This window comes from Theobroma umbraticum, unplaced genomic scaffold (genome assembly GCF_002168275.2).
Source record: "Theobroma umbraticum cultivar Fairchild unplaced genomic scaffold, ASM216827v3 scaffold_56.0, whole genome shotgun sequence".
Classification (NCBI taxonomy): domain Eukaryota; kingdom Viridiplantae; phylum Streptophyta; class Magnoliopsida; order Malvales; family Malvaceae; genus Theobroma; species Theobroma umbraticum.
In genome coordinates, this window is record NW_018397256.1 from 7787990 (window position 1) to 7802578 (window position 14589).

Genomic DNA, 14589 nt, shown 5'->3' on the forward strand with positions numbered 1-14589 from the left:
TGTACAGGCAGTTTTAAACTTTGGCTCTACCCAGTTGGGACCAAACCAAAATACACCAACTACTTACTTGCTATAAATGGTTAAGGACCAGTTTTGATCATTTGCGAAACATGTAAAATGTGCTCATCATCTGTTTCCAATCTAATTGGTGTTCATAAGCAAAGTTTGCCTTTGTTTTTAAAGTTCGTTTATTTTGCAATGAAATATTTTTAGAAAAATGTTTTCAGAACTTATATTTGTTTGGAAGACAAAAAATTAATTTCAAATGTAAAACATTTTACGGATTAACAAAATTAACCACAAAAAATGTGTTATGCCCAGAGAATAACAAAAACACTTTTATATTAAGTTTGCGAGTATAAATTTGATAAGTATTAATATTTAACTTAAAATATTAAAAAAATAAAAATATTAAGATTTAACTTTAAAAGATTAATTAAAAATATTAATATTTAAATTATACAGCATTATTAAGATTAAAAAAAATTTAATGAAACCATTCAATACAATTAAATTTTTTATTTATAAATGGAATAAATCTTACTAATAATTATAATAAAAAATATTTCAGCAATCATCTTTTAATGAATTCATATTTATAAGTATAGGTTTTGGATATTTTACATAATTAATGAATATTTATTTTTTTATAATTATGATAAAAAAGTGATAAGATGAAAATTGTTTTTAAAATTACAGATATGTGATTAAATGTTTTAGGAAATATCATTATTGATTTTGTCCATTTTCATTTTTATTCTTCATTTTAATCCAAATTAATTAAAATAATTCAAAAGCAAAATTTTCCTTTGTTCTTAATGGGAGTTTCTAGGCTTTGCGAAGGGGTTTGATATGATCCATTAAATTGGTAGGTAGTGGTCCCATTCGCATATGCCAAGTCGCCTCCAGAAGACACGAGAATTATATGTACAAGGAATTGGGTTCTTATCCTATTCTCACCTTTCCAATTTTCTTTTATTTATAATAACGAAATTGTAATTGAAATTCACTTTTATAAAATTCGCCAAGATCCTCTACTACGGATTTGAGAAATGGCATTGAGAGAGAAGACTACGTAGCATTCTCATGTATGGGAGTTTCTTTTAGCAACTTGATTCTATAGCCACAGTGTGTGGGATGCACGCCTTTTCTGTCTCGAAAACTATGTATAGTGGTCAAGGAATGACTTAAATTCGGATTAAACCAAGTTTCTTGTAATGAAGGCATCATAAACTTCTCAAAGTTCCATGCTAGTGATTGAACATGTCAACAAAAAGGGTGCTGATCAGGTATTGTCCGATAAACCTCTTCATTTACCAAACTTTTAAATTCTAGGATGATCTCTTTATGTACAAGAAGCAATGGGTTTTCTTTTTCAATTAGTCAAAGTTTCAATGTCTTTGGTAACCCTGTTGGTAGTTTGTCATCCTCCCATATTGAGTTGGCCTTGTCTGATGCAGATGTTTTTAAGTTGAAGTGGTGATTTTTAGGTTAGTCTTGATTTGGGATTAACAGAGTCATTGATGGAGACTAAGAAAATTTATATCCGGGTCCCATATATATGCCATAGTTAATGGAGGCTTCAGATCACATGCAGCTAGCATGCACTGACAAACGTTGAATTACAAACACATGTAATACCAGATCTATCCTTGCATTGCTTGGAACGTTCATAAAACTTCATGCTGAATCAAATGTTTCAACGGCCACAGATTGCGCATAAAATTACCTGTGAAAGAGGCAAATGAACTTATGAAGAATTTGAGGATTGATTCCTTTAAGATATATATGCATAAATTTAATGTAATAATTTGGCTCCAATATGAAGATATACCTCTTCCTTTACATACGTCTGATTTGTTCTTTGCATTATTCCAAAAAATGCAATTATATAAAATCTTTATAATCTTGAAATCATGTGGGTATGGGTTAAATTCTAACTCTCCAATTTAGCTTTCCAGAAGATGATGATGAAGGAAACGCTACGATCATATTTGAAGTGTTTATACGAGCTGCAGCATCAGGACATATTCCCCCGTATGCCTTTGTCTTAGTAACAATGGGAAGCACTGCTGTGTTGCTTATTGGGTGGAGAGCAATATTGATAAGCATTTTCCCTGATGAAACAAAGAAGAAGAATGATGTATAAGGACGTGGCAGTCCGTTTGAACCATTTGAGTTGCTTACATCATCGGTACGAAGATGGTAACGTTGATAACGCAACATCTGCCATGAGGTTGCTTCCTGGAGACATCAATTGTCGCAAATTTTATATATACCTTGTACTAATCTGCTATAGTTGTAACAGGTTAGAGAAATCTCTTATTAGTTTTTGATGCCTGTGAATATTTTATTTGTGGTAATTAGCATTAAAAGTGTAATGATAGTTTCTCCAAAAAAAATATTTGAATGGTTTATATAATTCAACCATATTGATTCAAGATATATAGAGTTCATGGACTTTAAGAAGTTTCAAATTAAAAAATTTCATATTCCATAAATGTGAATGACATCTAGTAAAATTCTATTTTCTTTATCCATTTTTCCTTTTTTGAATGTCTTAAAATCATGCCCTCTTTTCTTTTTTAAACACCCAAATTTTTTTCCTTTTTATATTTAAAATCATTTTTCATGATTTTTTTAAAACTTTTTGGAATTGAACATCAATTTTATAATAAATAAATAAATTTTAATGTGTCAAATACACTAAACTAATGCACCCAAGCATTTGACTTATTAGTTGATGTATTATCTCATTATATAAAAAATAAAATTCGAATAATTTCTCCTTCAATTATAAAACAAATATTAAAATAATAAAAAAAAAACTTCTTATATTTTGTCAATATCGAAAAATATATATATATCTTTTAATAAAAGAAGTATATATGAGAAAAAGAAGAAGAAGAAGAAAAAGACACCCTTATCGATCACGATTCAATGTTCTCATTCCTGGTTACTTAACATCCAGATGCAACTAAAGAGAAGAAACAAAGGAAAAATGACATAAAAGAAAAGGAGGGGGGTATGAACTTATGAAAGATCGGATGCTGGCAAAATGTAGAGCTCGTGCAACTTAATTGATTCTGATAATATATAGCACTATTTAAAAATTTGTCGTTTTGTTGTACTACATATGAATGCTTTCAATTATGATTCAGACATATATGTATATAATATTATTTTGCCCTTGTATTGATTGGCTGGTGAAGCTTAAAGCAACTGCTCTTGCTTTTGAGGAACCATCTAAATCAAGATAGTCCCATGAGATTTGACCCTCAAGAACACTACACTCCACATGATGGAATGAATCTCTTCTCAGGCTGAGTGAGTGACTGGATTTCGTACGTATGTAATTTTCCTCTGCAAATTGCAATTGAAAATCATTGTCTTGAAAGATGGAGAGGAATTCGAGGGATGGAAGGAACAAGACATTTAATTCATATTGGTAACGTGGCACAATCTTGATGTTCCACACCACTTGGGATAAAGACAGCTAGCGCCGTCTAGGCCTCATAAAAAGAAGAAACCTGACCAGCTCCCTCCACATGATTTATTTAGCCAGGAGAAAAGAGGCAGAAAATAGGTCACCCCCCACCGGCAAAAATTCTTTGCAAGAGAGAATGTTAAATGTGCTTCTAGCATGCAATAAAAAACTAGTAGGCAAATTACACATTAATTACACAGTATAGCTAACTACTAAATTGCTCCAAAAGAAAAGAAGAAAAACTTTTCAGACCTATGAAATGGAGTGCAGAGAGTCCTACCCACGGCCAACAAAGTAGGCGGAGAGCTGCACAGTCCTTGCCATTAAATGACAGTTTAATTTTTCTTTTTTTTTTCATGCATTTTATAATGTTGGATATATGAGATTCTGTATTTATTTTGGCTTTTTCAGTTCCTTCAAAGTTGTACGTACCACATGCAACAGCCAGCCCCAAGCTGCTCGGTTAAAGTCAAAACCTGCACACCTTTCAAGATGCAATTTATGTTTTGTTGCAGTGAAGAAGGCGGTGATTTTCTGTTTTCTGTCTTCGAACTTTTATTTTGATACTTTCTGTTGGTGTAGATGTTAAACTTAAATGGGTTTATTATCAAAAGAACAACTAGGGATTACTAACTCCCCTAGTCCTTTTTTTTTACTAATCCTTTATAAAAAAACCAAGGAATAATAAAAGCATTGTTAAGGGTGGGTTTCTTTAAGAAAGAAACTATGAAATGAAGGATATATATATATATATATATATATATATATATATAGCTTATATCAAATTAAGTACCCATCACTTAAGTTCGAGATGCAATAGAGTTTGAAATAAAAATGTAATTTCTCTTTCTTTTGAACTCTGTGTCTTCCATTTTCCTCTAGGTTGACACGTTTCTGATTTCTACCCTTCAATACTTAAATTCACATTTCTCTTTATGGGTTATGTAGTAGGGATTTTAAAAGTTACATTCGTTAAAAAGGTATGGTATGTGAAAAGCTTATACTCTAACTAAAGAGTAAAATTCTTGGTCGTACCTTTTAAAAAGTTTTCATTTTCATTAATAATCTTTCAATTGCAACCTTTTATATTGAAATGTTTCATAAATTTGTTAATATGATTCATCCATCATTTTCCATGGCTTAAGTATTTTGAACTTGACCAATACGTACATGTTTGCTACAAATGCAGCATGCCATATGTCAAGCATATAGTGGGGTGTCTCATATTTGCCACTTGGTATGCCACATATCACCAATTACATGTGTACAAAAAATTACGAATTTAAATTTTAATTGCTTGATTGATGATAGAGTATATAAACTCATTTACCTAAAGTTAAAAAATAAAATGTAACCATTAAAGAGTTGTAAATAAAATAAAAATTTTAAAAGTAACAAATGAAACAAAAGTTAAATTTTCCCTAATTTAGAATAAAATAATATTGTATATGTACGACCTATAACCTTACAACCTTAGTTAATGTTGGTTTTACGTATATCACTGACTAATCAATCCTAAAAAAGGTTGGACATCATAAAACAAACAACTTAAGACTAAAGACTAAGCTAATAAGTAAGGATTTAACAACATTGACAGACATCACAGTCTATATGGATAATATTTTGGTTGTCAATTAATAATATGGTGCAAAATAATTTCTAGAATTTATATATAGACATGCTTTATATCCACGACTCTCAAATGGCGAAACAAACTAGCTTTATGAACAATTTAAGCCTGATTTGTTGGCTATTAACTCTCCTCACGAGAGTTAATGTCAATTAAAGTTTGAATCTCGACTTTCTTTTTCAGTTTATTTTAAAAGTGCCTTAAAAATCAGCATTTTGATTCCTTATGTACATAAAAGGAACCTTGTTAAGTCTGACTAAACATTGTGATCCATTACCTAGCTAGATTCAATTCTAGGTATTCCTTGCTCGCCCCAAACAGTCCCTGGTTTAAAAGAGATTATTGGTACATATACATATAAAATTTCGTACTGATAGTTTTATTGTTTTTATTTTTTTAGGTATCAAATAGTTTTATTGCTTTTATATCATATTGTTCACAGCATAAACTAATTGAGAGCTATGCATATCTAGCATGAAGAAAATTCTATTTCCATGTCTTGTTTCTTCAACCAATTAGCTACTTAAAACAGCAGTACTTTTCCAGCCCTGCAGTCTTTTGTATCTTTTTCTCTTTTCCTCAACCCAACAAAAAGTGTTCCAGCTGCAAACTATTTCCTTCAATGAACACAAAAAAATAATAAAAAAAATTCCTATTCTCTTTTTTCTTTTGTAATTTTGCTCCATACCATTCAATAAGTGCTGCTAGACAGACATGCGGCTCCACTAGGCACTATATAGGTTGGCTGGTTCTTGTTCATTTCTTTTGGGCAAGGATAAAGCCTATTCATATAGGACCAGAATTTTATTCGGTGCACATAAATCTCAATTATCTCTCAGGGAGCACTCCCTCTCCCTGTAGGAAAATTTTCCAATAACTTCTCTAAGAAACTTCTGGTTTTGGCCAAAGATTCAAAGATTGCCAAGGGCAATGTTTTTTTTTTTTGTTTTTTGCTTCTTTTCATGAATTTGGCAGACAATAATAGCATTTATTGAAAGATCTAGTAGTCACAGGGAACTTTAGACTGGCTTTCAGGAACTGATCGATCTTTCCTTGAAGCTAAATTTCAGAATTTGATTTCCAAAACTTTTTCAAATCATCTAATTTTTCCTTCTCTTTTCTTGTCGGGCCAAAGGTAGGGACAAAAATAATAATATGATTTGTAAATATTACAAATTTTTGAGGTAAAAATTTTAATGTCTCACAACCAATACTTTCAACTTCCTCTTTAAAATTTTTCAGTTGTTTCTAATCTAAATTGAACATTTAAATGTTTGTTAGTGATACTAGGTAGTGGGACTTAAAAAAGTTATCCAGTTATCATATTCTGCACTTAAGCATTTAGTTTAGTGGTTGTTGCATGTTTTTCTTATTTAAAAAATAAGGTTTGAATCCATTCTTCTCTAAATCAGGAAAACTCTACCATATACCACTTTACTTTTTTTTTTTAATGTTAAGCCAAATACTAGATAATTCGAAAACACTTGAGTACTAGGGTGATGCAACACATACAAACGTTTATAACATTTTACCCATTGCCTTCCTGCTAATCAGTCCCTTTTACAGCCTCACCCTTACGTAGATACATAACACTGGTTTGCCTTAACAGACCACACCCCTAACACAGTTTTTGTTTAAACAAGCAGAGCCACAAGAGTTTAATGCAAATTATAAGTTAGTAAGCATACTGCTTGAAAGGTATAGATACTTAAAAGCATAAATCTGAGAATTTCAAGTTTTTTGAAGCGTTTATGTATATTTTTGGCTATCCCACTCTAGATCAAACCTCGAAGAGGTCTTGTAGGCCTTTGAGACTATCTGGATTGTTTTGAAAACCTCTTTGACCACATGATTCTTATGATTTTGATTATGGTTCCGAGACTCCATATTTTGCTGAAATTGTGCTTATGTAAACATTCCACCAATTAACTTGTTCCCTTTCCCGTGTCTACTCACTGCGTTTTATAATGCACACATGAAAGCTCTATTTGTTTTTCAAATCCATAGCTTGTTGGGTCGCTATTTAGTGGGGAGGTCACTATACATCGTGTTGGTAGGTCCATGGCATCTTAGTCGACCTTATCTTTTTTGAGTCCACTCCATTGACAAAAATCAAACTTTTATTTGTGTCTATGGATGTTGGCTACACTTTATGTTTAGCCATTGTATGATATATACTATCTGAATTGTAAATAAGTATTTACTATGTGAATGCTTTCGCATATTTTGATAGATCTTCGTGTCTTATGACACAATATTTTAGTTGGATTATGTCTGTTATTATTTAAGGCTTGCTTAGGTTGCGTGAGCTTAGCCTACAAGGACCTTGCACCAGTCATGGCTTCTAGATTGGATCATGATAGCTTGTTGTTATATGTTTACTGTTATATTTCATTACTGTTATATTTTGATTTACTTCAAGAAGAGGTATTTGAGAATATGACTTTGGGTGACAAGTTAATTGTGATGATCATAAGTCTTAAGGTTGTGAGAATTAAAATGTTTGATGGGGTTGTTCGTTCCTTGGGTGGGTGACGAATGCTCTAAGGATGTGTAAGAATCTAATATTATTGAGCCTATTTTACTCCAAAAAGTATGAACTTTTTGCCAATAAGAGAGTGGTAAAAGTCAAACAAAGTGACATGATTATGATGAAAGGAAATTTGTATAATAGTTTGTATCATCTAAAAGGTGAGGTCTCAAAAGAATGGGAACTGTGCATAAGAGATGGTAGCTAATAAAGTGAGATTTCATTTATCAAAGAGTGTTGAAAGGTTTCAATGGTGTATATGATAGTCAAAAGACAAAAAATCTTGTCAATGTTGGTGAATTTGAAGGATTAACGAGGTCCCTTTTCGAAGTCAAGTAGTGCCATTGACTTGATGGCTACACATTTGCATTGGCCGTTTGTGGGAGTGTTGGACCATACTTAATTCGTTATAAGTAATCGAGGTAACTTTGATAGCCAATGGATTACAAAGTTTTGTACTTTAAAGGAGATGGAGTTAGAAAGTTGTGATTGAGTTGAACTAGTGAAAGAAGTTTCAAGGGTTTGAATTCAAGTTTAAGCTGGAATTTTTGTTGAGTTTGGGTTGATTCAAATTCAAAATCTTATTTTACTAGGATTCTAGTTTGTTCCAATCAGGGTGGAGCATCCCTTTGTAATGGGGGGGCTATGGCTCTCCAAAATTTTGGAAAATTTTTCTATATTATATATATTTTAATGATTTTTCAAAATAATTTTAATTAAATAATTAATCTAATTAAAAAATAATAAAATAACCTTACAAGCTCCATTCAATTTTACTCAAATTCTTAAATTTTTTTAATTTTTTGAGTTTCTGTACCCAACTTTCCCTCCCTTCTTTTCGGTCCTTGTATTTTGATATCATAAAGAGGTAAAATTTTTATTTAATTTTTTCTATTTATATTATTATTTTTATTTATTTGTTTTTCAATTTTTTTTATTTGCTCATGTGTTTTAAGTTTCCATAGATTTCTTTTTTAAATTTCTACGAATCATCAACTATATTCTTTTTTTTTTTTGTTATATAGGTTTTATCTTCTACTTCTCATAATGTCTTTTTCTATTATGTGGATTTTATTTTTAATGATTTTAATTTTTAAAAATTAAAAAATTATTGTATATGTAATTCTCAAATATAAGTTCTAGTGTTGTATTATGATTATTATTTAAAATTTTACAAATATATTATTTTTTATTAATCCTAATTATATAAGAAAAAATTATCTTGAGTCTATGTTTTTAATGTACTTTACATTTTATATTTATTTGAAAGAAAATTATCTTGAGTATAAAAAAAATTATTAATTCTGTATATCGTATTTAGCTATTTATATTTTATGGATTATAGTTTAATATTTAGTATTATAAACTTAAATATAATAAAACAAGAATATTGGATGTTAACTACATTAATTTTTTAGTTATTTATATTGAGAAAGATAAGATTATGAAACAAAATGGATGATAAGTTTCTTACAAATAATTTAATTATTTATATTAAAAAAGATATTACCTTCGTTGAACAAAATTTTTCTAGAGTACTATTATAAGTTTTTTTTTGTTTCTTTTGATTTACATGTTATACAAAATTATTGTCTATTATAAATCTTTTGATTATTAATAGTTAAGTTCAATATATTAGCTTTAAAATTTTTTAACTTTTATTTTTCATGGCTTTTGACCCCTCTAATAAAAATTGACTAAGACTGCCCCTAGTTCCAACACTGCATCGTTTGTATTGTTTTAAACTTTTTTTTCCACATTGAGTTCTAATCATATTATATATTCCACTTTTATATTATAAAAGTGAACCTCTAAACTTTAAAAGAGTAAATAATGCTTTAGAAACCCTAGAGAAGGAACACTTTATATCTTTATCTTTTATTTTAGGTGGAGTTAGAGTGAATGTAAGTGAGTGTTCTTATGTGGCTATTGAAATTAACTGTACAAAGCATCTTTGGTTTAGATTAAGAAATCATTGTGAGAGATTTTATTGTATTTTAATTTTTTAATAGTAAAAAAATTTTTTAATAGTAAAGAAATCATTGAACTATGTAAATTTTTGTATTTTTCTATTTGTTTGATTTTTCTGAATTTTATTTTTATTTTTTTGGGTAATTCTCATGAAATTTTCTATAATATCAAAAATTCTGACTTGGAAAACCATGAGTTATTAAAAATGGTGATTGAGCTGACTCTTCAAGAGAAATTCCGTCAAGCTTCTGGTGGCAGCTATTAGGGCGGTTGACAAAACAGAGTTGGGAGAAATTTATTGCTACAGCTAGCCACCAAAGGAGGAACCTTAATTCATAAAGATGACATTACAAATTAGCAAAAGCACATAAATTGAAAATAAATAATCAATTTGACAATTAATATCGAATAGGCCTTGATTTTGTCAGATGAAGAAAAGTACATTAAACGCTCTCATCTCCTATTTATGTTTTAACCACACATGATATGTAGATCTCACCTGCACCGATGAAGATAACAATACTGTGCTTACTAGAAGAGACGGAATTCGAAGATATATAAGTACAAGAAAAATTTAGGATAAAATTATGACTAATTAATAACTTTAATTTAATCGTGTGGCAGTAAAATTTTTAAGTTTTACAAGTGAATTTAGATAATTGAACATGCATAACTATTTGAATGGATATATCTCAATTATTTAATTATTCATTTGTTGTTTACAAACTCAACTGTAATCATGAATAGAATAATAATTCTATTTCTATGTTCTTTTTCTTATAAAAGGTTTGGATCCATGTACATAGATCCATCTATTTTTCTTGTGTCCAGTTTCCTCCTTGCCAAACAAGGAAAATTAGAGCTTGTTTGACTTTTTTCTTTTAACTTAAAAGTTAATATGAAACTCTTATGAAAAATAATAACTTTTAAAATTAAGTTAAATCTGATTGGTAAAGTTACCTCTTTTTTACAGATAAACTATTTGGTAAAATAATTTATATAAGTTCTAATTTTGGTTAAAATTGTCAAAAAGGGTATTCAATAAATAACTTTCTATTAATCACAATTCTTTTGTTCACAATAAAAAGGAGTTAACTTAATTTTTTATTTATTTAAAATATATTTTTAAAAATATAAAAAGTATTTTTATATAATATAAAATTTATAATTAATAATAAATTATATAAAAATGGAAATAGATAATGTTGAAATTATTTTTAATAATAAGGACATTTTTGAAACAAAAAGAAAAAATTCTCCTGGAAAAGAGCCATGTTTTTTTTTTAAAAAAAGAAAAAACTCATTTCTGAAACTTTTGCTAAACCTCCTTTATTTTAAATTTTATTCTTTGAATAAAAAAACTATATTTTTTTAAAAACTTCTCAAAATCTCTGTTTTGCCTAATTTCTATTTTTAAGAGGTAAACAAGATGAGAAAAAAAATCAAGCCAAACAAGCACCTAATATTTTCATCCACCATTTCCTTTCATCCCTTTCTCCCCTTAATTCCTAATGAAAACCAAAGAGTAAAAACTAGATAGGACCACAAAATAAAGATTACATAATTTTGGGGACAAAAAAAAGGTGCGTGTGTTATTGTCGTATTAAATCAAATGAAGACAGGCAAACTTGGCAGGTTGAGAGGTCGCTCTTTTGCCAAGCTAATCATCTCAAGATCAACTCACTAATTAATTGTTCTTCTTTTAGGTTAGTTCTCATAATTTAGTGTATTACAGAAGTGTTGAAGGTATATGTTACGTTAATTTTACGTCTATTTTGTTTACATATACATTAAGTACGAATTTAGTTTTAATAACAAAGGCTTACGACCCAATTGAGTTTGGTCAATTTCAGCCATTTTTTTTAGAACTCTAGGTCCTTGAACGTAACGGCTAATTTGACATAATCCAATGAAACACGAGTTAGAAAATCTAGACAAAATTAGTAGATCTACATGTTATAATGGAGAGACTTCAATAATTCAGCTACTAGTACTTTATTTGTGTGGATAAAAGGAATATTTTTGTTAAGCGTATGCCCATATATTTGAAATAATTTTAGTAGGAAAAATCTAACCCCACCAAACAGTAGGAAAACAAAAGGATTGTAATGACTATAATATTATACATATGCTACGCTTGATGATTATTTATTGCAGCAGACATAGAAAGGGACCCAACCCTAACCAGCATTGCTCAGCCTATATTATCAAGTTGCCTAAGTGGACAAAGAAGAGATCCTAATAATTTTCGGCTCTCATTTTTTTATTTGTGGCCTTATATATTTTGAGGGCTTTTATTGTGCTTGTCTCTTCTATTTCTTTTTAACTATAATTAAGTAATTAAATTCTTGTGGCCAGAAGTTCTATTCTAAAATATACAGGCCGTTTTTGGGCTTGTGCTTGTATAAAAATTTCTTCTTCTGGACAATTTTTATTTTGACATATTACTTGAAAAACTTCTTGAATTATTTTAAAAAATTTAAATAAGTTTTTATTATGTTATTACATTTAGTCAGATATTATATTTTTATTTTGAGTTAAATAGACCTTTATGATTAATACTTGATTAATTATCATTAGTCAAAACGTCACTTGTCATTTTATGTCATGTAATACTGATGTGAATGGTGAAAATGCCATATAAAAATGTTAACATGCTATATCAACATGATATGTCATCATTCATTATGACTTATTAATATGCCACCATAAAGTTAGTCAACCATTATCAAAATAAAAAATATAAAAGTTTGATTGAATGTAATAAAAAAATAAAGACTTATTTGAAAATTTTTAAATAGTTTAAGGTCTTTTTTAAGTATTATGCTTATTATTTTTAAAATATTGACCATAGCATTTGTCTTTATATATATTTGTAGTGTTATATTTAATAATTAATTATGTTAATTTAATGATTATAAGGGTAAATTTTCATCTATTGTTCTTATTTTTTATTTTGGTTTCATTTTAATTTTAACTTTGGAATTGTTATATTTGGGTTTCTAACCTTTTAATATGTTTTTATTTTAATCCTTTAGTCAAATTATTCATTAAAATTATTGTAATGTCTGTCTTGGGACTGGTCTGGTCATTTGAAGGGAATTTCAATAATGTGATTTCTGGTTTGTAAGAAGAGGCTTGTTTGCTAAAGTGATTTTTCTATTCTTACTTGGGGATGCAATCTTTTTTGATATTGTTCCGGTGCTTTTAAATTGATAGTGGATGTTGTTCTCATGATATGGTATGCTATTTATTTTTAAAGGCAAAAGGGATTATATTTATTGAGCAAAAAAAAAGGGACGGGGATTATATTAGATTATGTGTAAGTACAAGACAATCGTTAAAGTCTAGGAAGTGGAAAACTCTAAAAAATCAGGTAAGAATAGAAAATCCCCCAAAAGTAGCTCGCCTACAACTCAAAAACTCAAGTAGGTAAGCATATGGAATACAACCTGAAAAAAGTTCTTCAAGATGAAAGATGACCTTTAGAAACTATTATGAAAACTGCCCAAGAAATAATATAGATAAAACTTAGAGAAATTAAGCAAAAAGAAAATATAAGAATTTATGTTGCTCGGCCTCTTGCCTACATGTGAAACAGTTTTACTATTATTGAAAAATTAAAATACAAAGACGTATATGATTTTCAAACCAACCCAAGATCCTTTTTACATTTTCTCTCAATAGCCTCTTAAGAACACACCCTCACCCAAATCATTCTAACTCTATCTAGAGCAAAAGACAAAGTTAAAAGGTGTTCTCTTTCTAGAGCTCTTAGAGCACTATTCACTTTTCGAAAACATAAAGATCTATTTTGATAATATAAAAGTCTAAAGTAGACTAGGATTAAGACTCAACATGAAACAAGATGTTTAAAACCATATGACTTCTCAATGTTGTACACAAACATAAATCCTAATCAAATAAGATTTAGAATTCTAGTTTTAATCTCCACCTTTGACTAGAATTCAAACTCCTTAAACTTTTTCTACCGTTTGCACCAAATTGCAACTCCTCAACTTAAAATATTTTCCATTAGTTTGAACAACTCTCCAAGCACATGACTTTCTAAACCATTGGCCTTCAAAATTACCTTGACTACACATAGTCGAATCAAGTATGGTCCAATACTCAATTCCACAAACGGTCAATGCACATGTGTACTTGTCAAGTCAATGGCACTAACTGACTTTGGAATGGAACCTTGACGACTCTTCTAATTTACTGGCAAAATTTTTCATCTTTTCACAATCGTCTAGACCATGAGAACCTTTTATCACCTCCTCGATAAATAAAATCTCAATTTAGTGGTTACCATCTCCTGTGTATTGTTCCCATCACTTCAAGACCTCACATTTTAAACGATACAAACCATTATGTAAATTTGCCCTCATCTGGACCGTGTCACCTTGTGTGACTTTTATCACTCCATCACATATAGAATATTCATATCCTTTGAAGTCTAACAAGCTCAATGGTATTAGATTCTTACACATCTCTGGGATATAGGTCATACCACCTAAATAACGCACAACTCCATCAAATATTTTGATTCTCACCACTCTAGGACTCATAACCTTCACTATTGACTTATCACCCAATGTCAAATTCTTGGCCACCCTTCTTAAAGTAAATCAAAATAATCCTTTTAATAATATACATAAGTGACAAATCAAAATTTAAATACCAAAAAGAATTTGCATCCATATGTTCTAAGATTACAATGACATAATAATCATCATTGTCAGTAATGAAAACACACTCATTTTTTTTCTCGTTACTTTCATCCATTTTTGTTGAACAATACCTCTAAAAATGTCCATACTTTTTGCATCGAAAACATTGAACACTGCAAGATCTAGACTTGCCACCCTTATATCCAATGTCGGGTGATTTCTTCCTACAAACCTCAATTACTAATGCCAGGAAAGTTGAATTTCTATCCCATTCTTTACTTTTCTTTTGGGTTTC